The sequence below is a fragment of the Mustela nigripes genome, chromosome 6 (assembly GCF_022355385.1).
Source record: "Mustela nigripes isolate SB6536 chromosome 6, MUSNIG.SB6536, whole genome shotgun sequence".
Lineage (NCBI taxonomy): Eukaryota > Metazoa > Chordata > Mammalia > Carnivora > Mustelidae > Mustela > Mustela nigripes.
In genome coordinates, this window is record NC_081562.1 from 94,296,932 (window position 1) to 94,311,655 (window position 14,724).

Consider the following 14,724-nt stretch of genomic DNA (forward strand, 5'->3'; position numbering starts at 1 on the left):
TGAGAAAGAAAGATAGTAAGACAGCAATGAAAAATTTAATGGTATTAAATGTGGTGGCTTGGCAAAGAGAGACTGCATGAATGAACCTAAGGAATTTAGGAATCTGAGCAAAAAAGAAAAGTAGATTCAAGCAGGAATTAAATGCAGATTAAGACATCTGGAGAGAGGTATTAAATGTAGACATTCAGGAGGCAGGTAAAATCATAAAGGCTGAGAGAAAGCAATGCTGAGGTAATAGCACATCAGCTATTCCATTATACAGTGGCAACATAATGACTAATTCACTTTTGTGTCTCCAATTCTGAATCCCTCTACAGAAAAGTGATAGATTATGTATCTCTTGAAAGAACTTTAGAATTCCAGAAGCTTCAATGGAAATGCCATATAATTACTAGAATGAGGAAACGGCCTAGTATTGTATTACAAGATCTCCACCTGCTTCTCCCATTTATTTCACACTAAAAAAGGAAGCATACCAAGGTCTTTATCAAGGGAGCTACTAATGTGATGCATATGAAAAGCATTCATATATAGAATCACCCAGAACCTCAAAACCCTCCATTAACTTCAGGGTTCTTATCCCCTATTTATTGAAAAATGGCCCGTGCAGACATCACGTTGTAAGGCAAGTAGTGGTATCCAGTGTCTGTCTTACCCGTGACTATAAAGAGAGGACTGACTTCCCATATTCATTTTTAAACCTTATTTTTAATTTTAAAATTATATGTAATTATAATATATAAGGTTTAAGTTTAAACCTTATATATTAAATTTCCTTCAAAAATATATATAAAATATATATATAAAATATATAATATATATATAGTATAGAAGATTAATTTGGAGGACTCCATGTACCTATTACTGAGCTTGTCAACTCACATGCAGTCCTGTTTGTTCTATGCACACTCTGCCCACTCACCTCACACTCTGGATTAGGCTGAAGCACATCTAGATGGTATGTAAATATAAAAGATAAGTATCTACCTATATTTATGTATCTATAGACAGGGATACACACACACACACAGAACTTTATGTATTATATATATACGCACATCCACGTGACAGCATCACAACTGTGCCATTGCCATTCCTAAAATATTTTTAATTCCTCCTTAATAACATCATATTTACATTTATACCTTTAATATTCAGGCTGGTCCACACATAGTAGTGTTCGGTAAATGTCTGTAGGAATGAATGAGTGATGACTTCTTTCCATTTATTCAATCTATTAATTCAAGAACACGGTATTACTACTTCCACATAATTGCTGTGCTTCCGTCTCTCAAAACCCTTCCCAAGGTCTCTTTCCTGTGAAAACTTCCATAATATTTCTAAGAAACGTTTATTATTACTTCTACCTTTATCCAACTGTAAATCCTGGGTGTCGTTGAGCACGAACCATGTCCTGGGAACTGTGCTAAACACTTAGCATAAACAGATACATTTCTCACTCAGTTTGATTCTAGAGTCCAAGCTTCTCATGGTTTTTATTTTATATTTGTATGGTGCTTACTAACAAAGCTCCTGATAGGTAATAGAAGCTAAAAAAAAAAAAAAATCTTGAAGGTAGAAAGAGTAACAGAGGAAAGAAGGGATGAGAGGGAGATGGAAGTTTAAAAGGGAAAGAATGAAGACGAGGGAGAGGGAGAGGAAGAAGGATTGTAGAAGGAGAGGAAAAGAAGAGAAGGGAGGGTGGGGGAGAAACAGGAGTCAGTCCTGAGACTATTGGAGAGGGAGAGAAAGAAGACAGACATTTATTTGGCACTATATGTTTTCAAAACGTGTTTTCATTCACCGTATTTGCTTTCCTTAATGACCTGTAAGGTGGATGTCATAGTGATCTGGACTCTCTAGAGAGATGAAGACATATACTGAAACTAGTTGAACTGGCTTTGTATCCTCAGTCTTTTGACTCCACATGTCTTTTGGTAGGAAAAGTGACCCAACTGAAAGAGCTAAATGGTTCTTGCCTAAAATACAATACTCTAGATCAGGGGTCTGTAGTGGGTTTTTTTGTTTTGTTTTGTTTTGTTTTTTGAAGAAAATCAAGATGATTGAACAAGAAAGCCTCAGAGTGACTGAGATTGATGATGTAGTAGCGGGGCGTACGAGAGGGTCTACAGACAGGGAGACTGTCAGTGGGATGTGGAGGAAGATAGAGATGGGGGGATGTCCACACGGCAGCATCTTTCTCCTTTGCATTTTGTAAACTGCCTAAAATCATGGCCTGGAATCAGTCATGCCTGGCAAGAACATCACCAGCAGAAAACTACCTCTTACAAGGTGGTCTCAACTGTAGGGGGGTTCCAGGTGGTCATTTTTTATGTCAGAATTACAACCAATTTAAAGTAACACCCGTGCCTCACCCTGTAAATCTCTTTCACGCTTTCAGAGCTGTGTTTGATTCTTTATAGCTAGCATACTTCCTACTTTGGTATTTAAATAGTTTCCATTAATTGTCAATTAGATGATAAAATATGCAATGGAAAGAACCATGTCTATTTTATCATCATATATAGAGCTTATAATAGTTCCTAAAACATAATAATCAGTTATTTAATATATATAAATAAATGGATGAATGAGTGAATGATAATGCATATTCCATTTTCCTTTGTGACTTAGAGAGCATTAGTACCATTTTCACAAAGTGTGAAATGTGAGTATACAAATATGGTGTACCTGCAATTGTTCATTTTTAGCTGAATGCCTATTAATGATGACCTTTGTGTACTATTTTATATTTTATTTTTATAGTTTAGGTATACATTAACTTAGAGTAAATCTTAATTAAGGAGGAAGAAGAGGAATATAAAAGCCCTAGGGACAAATTGCACATGAGCTATGTAGCTATCTTTTTAGTCATAAAATTTAAGAAGACATCTCAGAACCAGTGATCCAATTCCTTTTATCCCTGATTTTAGAGATCAAGTTAAAGTTTTACAAAAGATCACAGTTAAATAATAGCAAAACTAGAACCAGCTTGAAGGCTCTTCACTTTTATCTCAGCTCACATTGTCACATTCATCCAGCTTTAAAATTTCTTGGTTTATGATAACTACCATCTGGAAATTTAACAATAAATTTCCAAGTGTAACATTTAACCTGCCCTCACTTTTCCAAACAAGCATTCAGTACTATTCCAACTGTGCAAAGGAGGTAAAACATGAGTGTTTCTTCTAAGCATTATTTAAATCCACCATTTGAAGTCATGCACAATAAACCATTTATCCATGGGTACGACCCTCCTGGTGTCCAATTTCTCACATATGTGATACCATTTCAAAAAATACAACTTGAACTATTTTCATGGTGATGTAACATTGCAATATTGTAAGTGTTTCATAAACAAAGGAGAAGTCCCAGGTTGGACCATTTGAGGATTCACACATAAATCTAGGTTGCAGATCTAATTTCTGAAATATTTCATTATGTGACAGACATTGCAAATTAACAAGCATTTTTCTTTTGGGGAAAATCAACACCGTACCAGTTAGCACTAATGAGAAATAAACTCAAAATAGCTTGACAATTAAATAATTCAAATGTTACGTAAAAACCAAATCTATTTAAAAACTAATTTCCCCCAATACGTTACTACAATTTTCACTTTGTAAATCACTCTAGAAATGATTTCATGGGACTTCACTCCTGTGCCTTAATACATAGGAAGAAAATAGTGTGCCCAAGTAAAGCATAAGAAAGAAACACATTATTTAATCCAAAAACTTCAAACTAATGATCAAAATAAACTTCTTAGACTTTTCTTCACAGGTCCTCTCTTTTCTTGTTAGTAAATTATGTCCTTTAAGAAAACATATAGTAACCCTTTAAGTTTATTAGTGGATTCATACTTCAAGTCACAGGGTGCAGCCAACTTTTACTTTTCTAATCATTCCTAATAAAAGTTAGCATTTTGATTGCAACAGAGTTGATTAAAGGACATGAATATCAGCTAACAGCATATACTATCTGTTTCAGTAGCCCTCAAAACTTTAGCTGAATATTTTGGAATTCTAGTAAAAAAAAAATAGCGAAATAAAGAAAGAGAGGAAGGGAGGGAAGTGGGGTGGGGAGTTTTTATGTTATGTAGAGTTCATAGATTCTGTTGTTGGAAATCATCTCAGAAATCCTTCCTTCCTGAACTGCCTTGACAAATTTTATGACAGATGCTTGTTTCTACCTAAATACCTTTTGTGAAGGCAATTCACCTCCTCATAAAAACCCTTCTTCCATTGTCTGTTAGTTTTCATTGGTAGGGAATTTGTTCCCTACACTTTCATAGTTCTGTCAGGTCATAGTTCTGTCGCCTGTGACCCCACAGAACAATCCCATCCCTTTTTTTATCTGACAGCCTGTCATATACGAAGAACACTGTCATAACTCTAGACATGTTTTTATACAGGTGATTAAAGGAGTTTTTATAGGCAGAGGAAAAGAGGGGAGAGGAGTTTGCCTGGATTTGATGGTGCTTCTGAGACGTGGTTCCTGTCAGGTTAGAGATGGTGAACAGGACCCAGGCATATCACCCCTGAGCTGTCCTTCTGCATCCTGTTTCCTCTTGGTTCTCCTATTGCATGCACAAGCAGAGTGGGTAGATCTGAATCCTTCAGAAATGGAACAGCAAATGCTCCAACAGGCATGGAAATGGATTATGATAGGCTGGCCAAAGACAGAAAGCAGAATAATGAAAGAAAGAAGTAAACAGAACTTAAGGAGAAAGAATCCATCCTATAAGAGAATTAAATGGGTACCTACAAAAACGCACAGTCCACCATTGGCTAAATAATTGGACTTGGAATAAGTACAAATGGTTTAAAAAGTGATATCTTTGGACTCTGATAGTTTCCAGTAGATGAATATTTCTACAGGGCAAACTTATTAAATGCTGCAAACTACATTTTCTTGCTGTGTCACCACATCAAGTCATTCACTTGAGAAACATTTATACAACACTTAGAAGAAACATTTTGTGGTTGCAGGTGAAGGTGAGGAGATGTATTTTAAAAATATAATATACTGGCACCTCTGCTCTTGAGGAGCTCCGAGTTTATTCTGTATAGAAGATAGAAACAGATAAATTGTAATATCATGGTGTAATTATATTACAGAGATATAACAAAAAAGGACTGTGAGAGTAGAGAAATCAGTGCAATCTTTTCAGTATTGCCAGAGAAGTCTCACTGAAGATCTCACCTTACAAGATTTAGAAGGTATTACTGAGATGAATATTGAGGGATGGTTTGGGTTTTATTAAATTTAAAAAAATGTGGTGGCAGGAAGTGTTCCAGGAGGGTAGAGGTACTTAGGTATGGGGAGCATTATGAAAGCATCTGGTGTGTTCAAGGCCCCAGAAAAGGTCAGTGCAGCAGCAGATGGAGGAGGAAGAGATGATTTGGAAGGTAAAGTGGGGTGGATTGTGAAATTTTGTTTGCCAAACCAAAAAGTTGGACTCTTCATTCAATAATTAACTAGGAAGAAGAGTTTTAGGTTTTCAAAGTTGAAGTGCAATAATCAGCTTTGTTTTTAAATCAAAAGGAAAAAAAATTAATGAAGATTCTCTAGAAGCAATGTAGGAAATATAAGTAGAAAATAAATCAGGAGACTTAAAAAAAAAAGATTTTATCTATTCATTTGACAGAGAGAGAGAGAGAGTGCATGAGTATGGAGGAGAGGCAGAGAGAGAGGGAGAAGAAGTGTCCTAGGACCCTGAGATCATGACCTGAACTGAAGGAAGATGCTTAAACAATTGAGCCACCGAGTTGCCCCCACATCAGGACACTTTTGCCACATTTCTGGAGAGATATGATGCAGGATTGCATTGAAGAGCCGTGGCGGCAAAGATGGAGAAAGAATACATTCTTTTCAAGTTGAAAAAAAAAACATGTTTATTGCCTATATATATATTTATATTTATAAATACATATATATTTATTTATTGCCTATATATATTTATTTATTTATTGCCTGTATATGCCTATATATATATAATTCACCACAAAAGATGCTATCCTCTCATTTCCCCTCTTCTTCAATACCCCTGATGTAAAGGACATTATTATGCCTTATAAGAACCTCACTCAAATGTGCAGACAGTGCTCCATCTATGTATTCTTCTGTGTTTTCAGGGTGCATGTTCATAGAACCATCTACAAGTACCAGGTATCCTTTGTACCCCATTCCCCACTGAAGTTTCCCCACTACTGCCTTTTCTGTTAGCCCATTGAGGAAAGAAGTTTGGGATTGAGGGGGATAAACTCATTGTAAGGATAAGCAAATACTGCAGGCCACTCACCACGACCCAGCCGTTGTCTGTCCCTCATGACTGGAGTAGCCAAAAGAACACATTTTTTAAAATTAACATATAATGTATTATTAGCCCCAGGGGTACAGGTCTGTGAATCATCAGGCTTCCACACTTCACAGCACTCAGCATAGCACATACCCTCCCCAAGGCCCATAACCCAACCACCCTCTCCCTACCCTCCTCCCCCCGGCAACACTCAGTTTGTTTTGTGAGATTAAGAGTCTCTTAGTTTGTCTCCCTCCTGATCCCATCTTCTTTCATTTTTTTCCTCCCCTCCCCCCCCCCAGTTTGCCTCTTAAATTCCTCATATCAGGGAGATCATATGATAAATGTCCTTCTCTAATTGACAGATTTCGCTCAGCATAATACCCTCTAGTTCCATCCATGTATTTGCAAATGGCAAGATTTCATTTTGATGGCTGCATAGTATTCCATTGTGTGTGTGTGTGTGTGTGTGTGTGTGTGTGTGTGTATCCCATATCTTCTTTATCCATTCATCTGTTGATGGACACCTAGGCTCTTTCCATAGTTTGGCTATTGTGGACATTGCTGTTATAAACATTCAGGTGCATATGCCCCTTCAGATCACTACATTTGTATCTTCAGGGTAAATACCCAGTAGTGCAGTTGCTGGGTTGTAGGATAGCTCTATTTGCAACTTTCTGAGGAACCTCCATGCTGTTTTTCAGAGTGGCTGCACCAGCATGCATTCCCACCAACAGTGTAGGAGGGTTACCCTTTCTCTGCATCCTCACCAGCATCTGTCATTTCCTGACTTGTTAATTTTAGCCATTCTGACTGGTGTGAGGTGGTATTTCATTGTGGTTTTGATTTGTATTTCCCCGATGCTGGGTGATGTGGAGCATTTTTTCATGTGTCTGTTGGCCATCTGGATGTCTTCTTTGCAGAAATGTCTGTTCATGTCTTCTGCCCATTTCTTGATTGAATTATTTGTTCTTTGGGTGTTGAGTTTGCTAAGTTCTTTATAGATTTTGGATACTAGCCCTTTATCTGATATGTCTTTTGCAAATATATCCTCCCATTCTGTCAGATGTCTTTTGGTTTTATTGACTGTTTCCTTTGCTGTGCAAAAGCTTTTGATCTTGATGAAGTCCAAATGGTTCATTTTTGCTCTTGCTTCCCTTGCCTTTGCTGATGTTCCTAGGAAGACGTTGCTGCGACTGAGGTTGAAGAGGTTGCTGCCTGTGTTCTCCTTAAGAATTTTGATGGATTCCTTTTTCACATTGAGGTCCTTTATCCATTTTGAGTCTATTTTCATGTGTGGTGTAAGGAAATGGTCCAATTTCATTTTTCTGCATGTGGCTGTCCAATTTTCCCAACACCATTTGTTGAAGAGATTGTCTTTTTTCCACTGGACATTCTTTCCCACTTTGTTGAAGATTAGTTGACCATAGAGTTGTGGGTCTATTTCTGGGCTTTCTATTCTGTTCTATTGGTCTATGTGTATGTTTTTGTGCCAGTACTATACTGTCTTGATGATGACAGTTTTGTAATAGAGCTTGAAGTCTGGAATTGTGATGCTACCAACGTTGGCTTTCTTTTTCAACATTCCTCTGACTATTTGAGGTCTTTTCTGGTTCCATATAAAATTTAGGATTATTTGTTCCATTTCTTTGAAAAAAATGGGTGGGATTTTGATAGGGATTGCATTAAGCGTGAGGATTGTTTTAGGTAGCATAGACATTTTCACAATATTTGTTCTTCCAATCCATGAGCATGGAATACTTTTCCATTTCTTTGTGCCTTCCTCAATTTCTTTCATGAGTATTCTATAGTTTTCACAGTACAGATTCTTTGCCTCTTTGGCTAGGCTATTCCTAGGTATTTTATGGTTTTAGGTACAATTGTAGACTGGATCAGCTCCTTAATTTCTCTTTCTTCTGTCTTGTTGTTGGTGTATAGAAATGCAACTTATTTCTGTGTGTTGATTTTATATCCTGACACTTTGTTGAATTCCTATACAAGTTATAGCAGATTTGGAGTGGAGTCATTTGGGTTTTCCACATAAAGTATCATACCATCTGCAAAGACTAATAGTTTGACTTCTTCTTTGCCATTTTGGATGCCTTTAATTTCTTTTTGTTGTCTGATTGCTGAGGCTAGGACTTCTACTACTATGTTGAGCAGTGATGATAATGGACACATCTTTGCCGTGTTCCTGTCCTTAGTGGAAAAGCTCTCAGTTTTTCTCCATTGAGAATAATATTTTCTGTGGGTTTTTCATAGATGGCTTTGATGATATTGAGGTATGTACCCTCTATCCCTACACTTTGAAGAGTTTTGATCAAGAAATGATGCTGTGCTCTGTCAAATGCTTTTTCAGCATCTAATAGTATTGTATGGTTCTTGTTCGTTCCTTTATTAATATATTGTTTTACATTGATTGATTTGTGGATGTTGAACCAACCTTGCAGTTCTGGGATAAATCTCACTTGGTTGTGGTGAATAATCCTTTTAATGTACTGTTGGATCCTATTGGCTAGTATTTTGGTGAGAATTTTTGCATCTGTGTTCATCAAGGATATTGGTCTGTAATTCTCTTTTTTGATGGGATCCTTGTCTGGTTTGGGGACCAAGGTGATGCTGGCCTCATAAAATGAGTTTGGAAGTTTTCCTTCCATTTCTATTTTTTGGAACAGTTTCAGGAGAATAGGAATTAGTTCTTCTTTAAATGTTTGGTAGAATTCCCCCGGGAAGCCGTCTGGCCCTGGGCTTTTGTTTGTTTGGAGATTTTTAATGACTGTTTCAATCTCCTTACTGGTTATGGGTCTGTTCAGGCTTTCTATTTCTTCCTGGTTCAGTTGTGGTAGTTTATATGTTTCTAGGAATGCATCCATTTCTTCCAGATTGTCCAATTTATTGGCGTAGAGTTGCTCATAGTATGTTCTTATAATTGTTTGTATTTCTTTGGTGTTCGTTGTGATCTCTCCTCTTTCATTCATGATTTTATTTATTTGGGTCCTTTCTCTTTTCTTTTTGATAAGCCTGGCCAGGAGTTTATCAATCTTCTTAATTCTTTCAAAGAAACAGCTCCTAGTTTTGTTGATTTTTTCTATTGTTTTGTTGTTGTTGTTGTTGTTTGTTTCTATTTCATCGATTTCTGCTCTGAATTTTATTATTTATCTTCTCTTATGGGTTGAGGGTTTCTTTGCTGTTCTTTCTCCAGGTCCTTTAAGTGTAGGGTTAGGTTGTGTATTTGAGACCTTTCTTATTTCTTGAGAAAGGCTTGTACCACTATATATTTTCCTCTCATGACTGCTTTGCTGTGTGCCACAGATTTTGAACAGTTATGTTTTAATTGTCATTTGTTTCCATGAATTTTTTCAATTCTTCTTTAATTTCCTGGTTGACCCATTCATTCTTTAGTACGATGCTGTTTAGTCTCCATGTATTTGGGTTCTTTCCAACTTTCCTGTTGTGATTGAATTCTAGCTTCAGATATTGTGGTTTGAAAATATTCAGGGAATAATCCCAATCTTTTGGTACCAGTTGAGACCTGATTTGTGACCCAGGATGTATCTATTCTGGAGAATATCCCATGGGCACTAGAGAAGAATGTGTATTCTGTTGCTTTGGGATGAAATGTTCTGAATATATCTGTGATGTCCATCTGGTCCAATGTGTCATTTAAAGCCTTTGTTTCCTTGTTGATATTTTGCTTGGATGATCTGTCCATTTCAGTGAGGGGGGTGTTAAAGTCCCCTACTATTACTGTATTATTGTTGATGTGTTTCTTTGATTCTGTTATTAGTTGGTTTATATAGTTGGCTGCTCCCATGTTAGAGGCATAGATATTTAAAATTCTTAGATCTTCTTGGTGGACAGACACTTTGAGTATGACATAGTGTCTTTCCTCCTCTCTTATGATAGTCTTTGGCCTAAAATCTAATTGATCTGATATAAGGATTGCCACCCCAGCTTTCTTTTGATGTTCATTAGCATGGAAAATTGCTTTTCACCCCCTCATTTTAAGTCTAGAGGTTTCTTTGGGTCTAAAATGAGTTTCTTATTGACAGCATATCAATGTATTTTTTTTTTTTATCCATTCTGATACCCTGTGTCTTTTGATTGAGGCATTTAGTCCATTTATGTTCAGGGTAACTATTGAAAGATATGAATTTAGTGCCATTGTATTGCCTGTAGGATCCCTTTCAATATTTTCTGTTGGGCTTGTTTGGTATTTACAAATTCTTTTAGTTTTTGTTTATCCTGGAAGCTTTTTATTTCTCCTTCTATTTTCAATGATAGCCTAACTGGATATAGTATTCTTGGCTGCATGTTTATGTCATTTAGTGCTCTGAGTATATCATGCCAGTTCTTTCTGGCCTTCCAGGTCTCTGTGGATAAGTCTGCTGCCAATCTAATATTTTTACCATCTTATGTTACAGACTCCTTGTCCCAGGCTGCTTTCAGGGTTTTCTTTTTGTTTCTAAGACTTGTAAGTTTTACTATTAGATGATGGGATATGGACCTATTTTTCTTGATTTTGAGGGGGTTCTCTGTGCCTCCTGGATTTTGATGCTTGTTCCCTTTGCCATATTAGGGAGATTCTCTATAATAATTTGCTCCAATATACTTTCTGCCCCTTCTTTCTCTTTCTTCTTCTTCTGGAATCCCAATTATTCTAATGTTGTTTTGTCTTATGGTATCACTTATCTCTCAAATTCTTCCCTTGTGGTCCAGTAGTTGTTTGTCTCTCTTTTGCTTAGCTTCTTTATTCTCCATCATTTGGTCTTCTATATCACTAATTCTCTCTTCTGCCTCATTTATCCTAGCAGTAAGAGCCTCCACCTCATTAATAGCTTTTTCATTTCAGCTTTGTTAGATTTTAGTTCTTTTATTTCTCCAGAAAGGGCTGGACAGTATTTCTCTAATATCACCCATGCCTTTTTCGAGTCCAGCTAGCATTTTAAGAATCATCATTCTGAACGCTAGATCTGACATATTACCAATGTCTGTATTGATTATGTCTCTAGCCTTTGGTACTGCCTCTTGTTCTTTTTTTGGTGAGTTTTTCCACCTTGTCATTTTATCCAGATGAGAATATATCAATGAGAGAATAAAATACTAAAATGGTAGCAAAGACCCAAGAAGAATATATGCTAACAGAAGAGGCCCCAAATTGGGGGAGAAGAAAGGGGATAAAAGAAGTTTTAAAAAAATTAAAAAATATATATATATATACTAGCCTGGTAAATAGAACAGAGCCACCCACTTGATTTTGGGTGTATTTTGGTCTCTTAGAAGAAACTACCTCCCAAAATTTTAAAGAAAGAAAAACTTTTATATATACAAAAATATGGGTAAACATGATGAAGAGATGGAATATGACTGTAAAGATGAAAATTTAAAAAAAAATTCTAAAAAAGTAATTGATAAGATAAGTTGGCTGGAAAAAGAAAGAAAAAGAAAATGGAGAGAATTTGCTCAAACTGGAGACTAGAAGAAAGCCCTGTGCTAGATTTAGGGTATGTTTTGATCTATTAGAAGAAATTGTATCCCAAAATTTTTTAGAAGAAAAAACCCTATGTGTATACAAAAAATAAAGTTAGATACAATGAAGGATATAATATGACTATAGTAACGAAGGTTTAAAGAGTTTTTTTAAAAAAATGTATTAAGATTTTTTAGAAAGGAATCATTAAGGTAAACTAGTTAAAAAATATTTAAAAAGGAGAGAGGTAAAATTTTTAAAAATTAGAATAAGAAAAAAAATTAAATAAGAAATTAAATAAGAAAAAATAAAACAAAAAAATTAAATAAGAAAAAGATAAAATTTTAAAAATTTAATTAACTTTGTAAGACTCTCTCATGGGGAGAAAGCCATGAATTCTATGCTTTGCTTTCCCTTTCTCTGGAATTCCACTGTTCTTCTTGTTCAGTGAGCTTGGTCTTGGCTGGATGTTCTTGCTGATCTTCTGGGGGAGAGCCCTGTATTAGTATTTCTCAGATGTCTTTGTCCAAGGCAGAATTGCACTGCCCTTGCCAGGGGCCAGGCTGAAGACTTTCTGTAGAGTTCTGGAGGATGGGAATGAAAATGGCAGCCTCCCAATCTCCAGCAGGGAGGAGCCAAGAGCTCAGGGTCCCACTCCTCTGTGTGCCCTCAGAGAAAAGCGCTCAATCACTTGATCTCCCTGGTCTCCAGCTGCCTCCCGGCCTGTGTCCGAGCTTTTCTGTCCCTGATGCACAGCCCTGTTTAGAGTCTCCAAACCCAGCATATTCTTGTTGCTCCACTCTTCTGGCAGATGAAGGTGGGTCTCCCCAGATCTGCTACTTGTGTGGTCCCTGCTTACGGAGCAGTGGGCTGACTCTGCTGCAGATCACAGTTTACAGTAACCCCGAACTAAGAACTCACTCCTTACCTCTGTCTCTGAAGCTGGCTTACGCACTCTGATACCTGCGAGATCTGCTACACTCAGACAGCCCCGATCCTTCTGTGATACCGCAGGACCTGAGACCACACTGTCCCCATAAGGGCTCCACCCCCACTAAGCCTCTGGAGCCATGTCCCTCAGTGGAGCAGACTTTTAAAAAGTCTTGCGCTTCATTGCTCTGCCACTTGCCAGGAGCTGGCCCCTCCCCACCACGGTCTATCTTCCCATTGCTTCAGATTCACTTCTCCCCTTGTCCTGAGTTTTAGAAAGTGGTCAGTTTTCTGTTTCTAGAATTGCTGGTCTTCTCTTCTATTTCCTGTTGGGTTTGTAGCTGTTCAGAATGGTTTGATAACTATCTAGCTAAACTCCTGTGACCTGCTGCCATCTTAGTCTGCAACTTCTCTGCCATCTTGGCTCCTCCCCCGGAATGGCCGGAGTACATTTTTTTAGAGTTATTTCTGGGGCATAACTTAGATTTGATGTCCACCTGGGTATGATGGTGAGAAGCAAGGTGAATGAGCCTTTTCAGGCTTCTCAGGGGAAGGCTAGGTGGAGTTTTGTGATTAAGAGTACAGGACTTGAAAGTTTTTGAGGAGATTATGTTGGAGGCATCTTTGTACACACGTGTTCAGATGAGCATATCTCTATGAGTTTGTGAGAGGGCACTTGACAGGTCAGTGAATGGGTCCTTGGGTAGGCATGATTGGCCCCAGACTGTGGCCAAGTGGGGCTGGAGCTGTGTCTGTCACAGGGCCACTGCAGTGTCTGCAGTTAGATCTGTGTTGGTGAGCATACTCCTGGGATACTGATGGACATGTTTTCCTACAGGTGCCGGGCAGGCAGGGCTGCTTCTAGATTGTGGCTTTGAAGGATAGAGTCCAGTTATGGGGTTGCTTCAGGTTTGGCAGGTGGGCCAATGTCAACAAAAATTTGTCCCAGGGCACAATGGGCATGCCTCCCTCTGAGCCCCTGTGCAGGGAAGGGCTGGAGCTTGGTCACAGCTGCTTCTGGGTCCACAGCGTTGTTGGTGGGGGGTGTCTGAGGTTAGTAGTCACAGTTGCATGGTGCTAGCAGGACTTAGGTGAAATAAAGCTGTACTAACTCCAGAGGGGGATGTGATTGTTCCTGGGTCTGTAGCCAGGATTACAGTTGGTGAGTCTTCCTACTACCTGGGCACAGGACTCCTTCTCAAAATGGTCCTCCTTGATCTCGGATTTCACCATCTCCTGCCTAGATTCTATAACTTCCACAAAGGCACTTTTGTCTGCGGGTGGCTGCTAAATTATCACTGCTAGCTACAGATTGAGGCAGGGGACCTCCTATTCGGCCAAGTTACTGATGTCATTCCCCCTCACACCTCTCTTTGATTAACACTTCATGATTATTACTTTCATTTATTACAGATTTCATAAAAATGGGATTTTTTTGACCACTTAATAATTTATGGATGGTTTTCTAGTATGGTCATATCGACTTTTGTTAATTTTGCAGTTTGATCTAAGTTTCTGTTGCTGTTTTATATTTATCCCCTCTGGGCTGAGTGTCTGAAGTCACAGACATGAACACAGTGGTGACCATGTTGGGCTTCCTTTTTGTGGCTTGATCTGATGTTGTGTGCAAATGCCATTTGATAAATAATTGAGGATAAAATGTTCACATGTAAAAATCAGTCTGTGATTCTTTTGTCTTAAATAGCTCTTTTAGAGAAAAATAGATCATTTTTTGCTTTTATTTATTTTTAATTGAAGTATAGTTGACATATAATATTAGTTTCAGGTGTAGAACATAGTGATTTGACAATTGTATACATACAAAATGCTTACCAGAAGAAATGTAGTTACTATGTGTCACCAATCAAAGTTATTACAGTATAATTGACTATATTCCCTATGCTGTACTTTTCATTCCCGAGGCTTATTTATTTTATAACTGGAATTTTGTACCTCTTGATCTCCTTCACTTGTTTTGCTCATTCTACCATCTCTTCCCTTTTGACAACTACTAATTCTCTAT